We start from the raw sequence: 6,657 nt of genomic DNA, 5'->3' as shown, positions 1-6,657 counted from the left end.
AGGTTGTAAAAAAGTCTTTTCTTTTTCTTCTCTTATACTGTCAAATCACGCATCACACAACTCTGGAAGGCTTGTATTAATGGATCAGTGATACCTGGTGGAGTCCATCGTGATTTATCAGTGATACCTGGTGGAGTCCATCGTGATTCCATCGTGAACCTCTTCATATATACACAATAAAATATGTATGTTCCTTATATTTCCCATAGCTGCATGTTTCGCAAGTACAGTGCATGTAGTTGCGGACATCCAGGCATGGGAAATACAGTGGTGGAAATAAGTATTTGATCCCTTGCTGATTTTGTAAGTTTGCCCACTGACAAAGACATGAGCAGCCCATAATTGAAGGGTAGGTTATTGGTAACAGTGAGAGATAGCACATCACAAATTAAATCCGGAAAATCACATTGTGGAAAGTATATGAATTTATTTGCATTCTGCAGAGGGAAATAAGTATTTGATCCCCCACCAACCAGTAAGAGATCTGGCCCCTACAGACCAGGTAGATGCTCCAAATCAACTCGTTACCTGCATGACAGACAGCTGTCGGCAATGGTCACCTGTATGAAAGACACCTGTCCACAGACTCAGTGAATCAGTCAGACTCTAACCTCTACAAAATGGCCAAGAGCAAGGAGCTGTCTAAGGATGTCAGGGACAAGATCATACACCTGCACAAGGCTGGAATGGGCTACAAAACCATCAGTAAGACGCTGGGCGAGAAGGAGACAACTGTTGGTGCCATAGTAAGAAAATGGAAGAAGTACAAAATGACTGTCAATCGACAAAGATCTGGGGCTCCACGCAAAATCTCACCTCGTGGGGTATCCTTGATCATGAGGAAGGTTAGAAATCAGCCTACAACTACAAGGGGGGAACTTGTCAATGATCTCAAGGCAGCTGGGACCACTGTCACCACGAAAACCATTGGTAACACATTACGACATAACGGATTGCAATCCTGCAGTGCCCGCAAGGTCCCCCTGCTCCGGAAGGCACATGTGACGGCCCGTCTGAAGTTTGCCAGTGAACACCTGGATGATGCCGAGAGTGATTGGGAGAAGGTGCTGTGGTCAGATGAGACAAAAATTGAGCTCTTTGGCATGAACTCAACTCGCCGTGTTTGGAGGAAGAGAAATGCTGCCTATGACCCAAAGAACACCGTCCCCACTGTCAAGCATGGAGGTGGAAATGTTATGTTTTGGGGGTGTTTCTCTGCTAAGGGCACAGGACTACTTCACCGCATCAATGGGAGAATGGATGGGGCCATGTACCGTACAATTCTGAGTGACAACCTCCTTCCCTCCGCCAGGGCCTTAAAAATGGGTCGTGGCTGGGTCTTCCAGCACGACAATGACCCAAAACATACAGCCAAGGCAACAAAGGAGTGGCTCAGGAAGAAGCACATTAGGGTCATGGAGTGGCCTAGCCAGTCACCAGACCTTAATCCCATTGAAAACTTATGGAGGGAGCTGAAGCTGCGAGTTGCCAAGCGACAGCCCAGAACTCTTAATGATTTAGAGATGATCTGCAAAGAGGAGTGGACCAAAATTCCTCCTGACATGTGTGCAAACCTCATCATCAACTACAGAAGACGTCTGACCGCTGTGCTTGCCAACAAGGGTTTTGCCACCAAGTATTAGGTCTTGTTTGCCAGAGGGATTAAATACTTATTTCCCTCTGCAGAATGCAAATAAATTCATATACTTTCCACAATGTGATTTTCCGGATTTAATTTGTGATGTGCTATCTCTCACTGTTACCAATAACCTACCCTTCAATTATGGGCTGCTCATGTCTTTGTCAGTGGGCAAACTTACAAAATCAGCAAGGGATCAAATACTTATTTCCACCACTGTATATGGAAAATTCACAGTGATAAGTACAGTAAAAAGGACGTTTATCGCAGAACTGTCGAAGGACGTCCATCTTACAGGTCCGCCGTCCTTCAGCGGGCCTGTAAGATGGATGTCCTTCGGCAGTTCTGCAAGAAACACGTCCTTGTTACTGTACTTTGCACTTATGAATGTTCCTTATATTTCCCGTACCTGGATGTCCACAACTACAAGCACTGTACTTGCGGAACAACCAGGTACATCAGAGAAGTCCAAAGTATAGTAATAAGGATGTCTCTCTCGTAGAACTACCGAAGGATGTTCAGATGACAAATGTTAGCAAGTACAATAAATGTATTTGCTAGCATTTGTTTTGGGAACTCCTTTGGCGGTTCTGAAAGATGGACGTCCTTTTTTACTATAATTTGGACGTCCCTGATTTGGATGTTTCGCACTGCGATAATGAAATGTCTAAAGACGTCCATACTATTTTTTGATTATACCTACCTGATTTTGGATGACTTCATGAGGACGTCCTAATTCTGACTTGGACGACCTTTCGAAAATGCCCCTCCACGTGAGCTGTGTGCCTCAGTTCTAATCAGTACCAATTAGTACTCATTATTACTTAAGTGCTGTTATCAGTGCTCATTAGCTTGTTAAGCTTAAATTATGTGCTTTGTTATAGAATCTATGCTGATTTTGGCGCCGATCTTAGGCGCACTATATAGAATCTGGGAGAAAGTGGTTACAACACTCCTTATATGGTACTTAGGCCCATCCCAGTGCATGGATGCACCCTGAAGGGGATGGACGCTGCCATTTTGTTCTGGATGGGCCAGATGCAGGAGGAAGGAGGCAGTCCTCCTGCCTCCAACTTTTACAACATGTGGTAGGGTCTGGGGGTGGTGGTGGAGGAAGAAATCTCAGTAGACCACCAGGGCTTGCTACTAGGGGGTCCAATCCAGCCTAGGGCCTGCTGGGTTGGGTTGGTGGGGGTCAGACATAGGTTGGGGGTGTCCTTTGGGGGGAGTCAGGAGGGGGTCCACTGGACCACCATAGATTTTCTTTTGGTTTCTGGGAATCGCAGGGAGGTCAGAAGGTGGTCCACTGGACCACCAGGGATTTTTTGGAGATGGAGAAGGGTCACTAGACCACTAAGGAGTTTTTTGAGTTGACTCCAATGGACCCCCCCCCCCCCTCAAGCCCCCCTTCATACAACTCAAAAAACTCTGTGGTGGCTAGTGACTGGTGCTGACATGCGCTGCCAGGTGCTGTCTGTGCATGTGCAAGTTACCGAGTTGTAAACAGCGACTGATGCACAAAGGGGGATCCGTGCATCTCATTTGCATGCGATTGCCTTTGTGCATTGGTCGCTGGTTGCGACTCGGTAACTTTTCCAGTGGCACCCATATTTAATGGGTGTCTTTGTACATTGACCCTTGAGTGCTTCATAGCTCTGGCCCCCTATATATTTAAGGGCCCGTTTACCAAACTGCAGTAAGAAGTGGCTTTGTGTGTGCTTACGCAGGTCATTTCCATGTGCTAAGGCCATTTGTACAGCATAGGTAAAATAGCCTATTTTGTAGGCACGTGCTAATCGGTTAACGCGTGGCAATGTAGCTGTACTTATCAATTAGCACAGAACACGCCTACTCTCTGACCTCTGCTAATTGTGGCATTATATTTGGAACAAACACACAATAAGATCTCACGCTAAACAATGTTAACTACAAATTTTAAAGCACTTTAGTAAAAGGAGCCCAAAGTGATTGAGCAATTTAGACATCAAATACTGGAAATTAACAGAGGCCATATAATTAGGAGACAACTCTTGGCCTCCCGCTTTTTTGACATCTATATTTAGGCATCTATCTCCCATTCTATATATCATGCATAAAAATTCAGCGTCAAAATGAAATTTGCCTAAATTTCCATGCAGCATATAGAATACAGCAAGCAGCCATGACAACGCCTAACTCTAGCCATGGTCATTTATGCCAAGTAAAACTTGGTATAAATACCGATGCCTAAGTTAGGTGCAGATCAGGTGTATTCTATAACCCTGTGCATATTTTCTGGAATGCCCACAGTCTGTCCATTCTATGCCCATAGCCTCGTCCCCTTTTCGGCAGTGCGCATTACAATTTATGCACACCACGTTGCAGAATACGCTTAGTAGGTATTATTTATTTATTATGATTTATTTACCTCCTTTTTGAAGGAATTCACTCAAGGCGGTGTACAGTAAGAATAGATCAAACATGAGCAATAGGCAATTACAGCAGTAAAAATAGTCAAGTAACAATGCAAAATATGGCATGGTATACTACTTGCAATGGCAGCACAATACGTAATAGAACATTATAATTGGTAGTGAAGGGTAAAGCAAAGTTGTAACATATAGATGAGTAAGAAAGTAGGAAGAATTAGAAAGTAAGGTGATTGATTTGAAGAAAGTTGCACGTGAGGTCAGAGAGATGGTTAAATACTATCTCAGCTAGGGTAGGAGTGGATAAACATGTCCCACTGCAGTATGTGCAGCCCGAGTCAATCCTTGTGTGTGTGAGTGAGACTAACAAGTTAGTTACTTCTTCCATTAAAGGCTTGGTTGAAGAGCTAAGCTTTCACCTGCTTCCTGAAGTAGAGATAGGTAGTGTGCATAAATTTTAATTAATGCCAATTAGCGCTGATAATTGCTTGTTCACATTCAATTATCAGCACTGATTAGCTTTCTTAACTAATTAAGTTATGCACATTGTTATAGAATACATTTCAATTTCCATGCAAAAATATCTGTTTGATATGTAGAATCCAGCGGTAGATGCTTAACTTGTTACTCTGAAAATTTTCTAGAGGAAGGCAACCTGTTGAATACATAGACCAAAATTAGAATTTTCAGAATCTCAAATGCCTGTTTGGTTCATGGAATTCTATAAAAAAAACATGGACTTCTTTAAGGTTTGAAGACACTATTAATTTCTGTAGCTACAGATGGAAAAAGTAGTGTAGTTGCCAGGTTACTCAACTTAAAGCACAAAAATAAATGTTAAACAAATAAATACAAAGAAAGATATAAGGGCCCTTTTCCAAAGCCATGCTAAAAAGTGGCTCTTGCTAGTTTTAGTCTGTGAGTTTTCCATGCACCAAGGCCACTTTTAGCATGGGAGTAAAATGGCCATAATTTGTATGTCTCCATTAATTTTCCAATTAGCGCATGGTCATTACTGCATGAGCTTTTACTGCCACCTATTAGGTGGCAGTAAGGGCTCACACACTAATTGGTAGTGCACAGCGATTTGCCAATTAGTGCAGGGCATGCCTACCTTCTATCCCCAAACATGTCCTTGCACAAAATATTTTAAAATATTTTTTTGCATGGAATTGGCATGTGCCAATTCCAGAACTACAGTGGGACACCTTAGCACGTCCTGCGGTAGTGCAATTTCAGTGTGCGATAAGCACGTGTTAGTTCTTACCACAGCTTTGTAAAAGGTCCCCAAAAATTAAACATTTCTATTGGGCTAACTTAAAAAATATGTTGGCTAACAGCCCTTTGCTCAAGAAATGTATAATTATTTCAATATAAAGATATCGCCTAACAGTTCTTTTACCCAATCTGGAATATTGTAACTCCCTGCACTGTTCACTTATGGGTCAACAAAAAAGAAGACTTCAGGTGCTCTAGAAAACTACAGCTCGACTAATCTATAGGAAGGGAAAATATACTGAGTCTATTCCATCACTGAGCAATTTGCATAAAGTTGAATCGAATTCATTTTGAACATGCTTGCTCAGTTTTTAAAAGTATTTCCGGGCTTAATTCAGATAGTGTAAATCAGTTATTGCTTGTTCCAAGTAGGACATTATATTCACAAAATAAGCAACAATTGATATTAGATTTCCCATCTCTGAAAGGAGTTAATTGTAAATCTACTACTACTATTTAGCATTTTCTATGAGAGAAAAATCAATTGACTTTCAAAGTATAAGGTTCTGGAACAGCCTACATGGCAATTTACGGCAAACTGATTCATACTTATTATTTATGATTCATTATTTTTATTGATGACAATATAACAGAAATATATCAATAACATGAAAAACATGAAAATTCAACATTAAGTATGTACTCCTGAAATCAAAATGATACAATCTGCCACCAAACTTTTAACATTTTATCCCCACTACTCCGTTCTGTTTCATGTTCCATTTTTAATAAATCATCTGTGCCAGTAATGCTAAATACAAACTCTCTGACAGCCACAGAAAACCATCATATCATAATGTCTGAACAAATAGTAGGCAAATCCAACCAGCAAGCATTAACTTATTTACCCCCCAACTCCCTAACAGTTATCTTACCCCAACCCCTCCCCTCCCGATGAGCTGTTCAAATATTTAAAATATAACTTCGTCCCCTGGAAGGTAAGGTCAACCACAGAGGTTCCCATTGCGCTCTGAATTTCTCACCCACTACACTATTATTTAGAAAATCTTTTGTTTTCCAATAAAAATGTATATTTTTTATGATGTCATTCTCTTACTGTATTGTTTCCAATTGCATATAAGCTCCTTCTGAATGTAGAAGTTTATTATTGTAATCCACTTTGCAATTTACAACAAAGGTGAAATAGAAGTAAATAAATACAAAACAATACAATACAAAACAATTCATTGCTTATTTGTTGTTGATAACTTTAACACAGAAAAATCAAACCTATCATTATTTGGTTAATTAAAACATACAGTATGCTTATGTCTGTGGAATTAATATATGCTCACAAAATGCAGAGAGCTTAATAAATATACAATTACAGAA

This window comes from Microcaecilia unicolor, chromosome 10 (assembly GCF_901765095.1).
Source record: "Microcaecilia unicolor chromosome 10, aMicUni1.1, whole genome shotgun sequence".
In the NCBI taxonomy this organism is placed as follows: domain Eukaryota; kingdom Metazoa; phylum Chordata; class Amphibia; order Gymnophiona; family Siphonopidae; genus Microcaecilia; species Microcaecilia unicolor.
Note: the sequence above shows the minus strand (reverse complement) of the source record.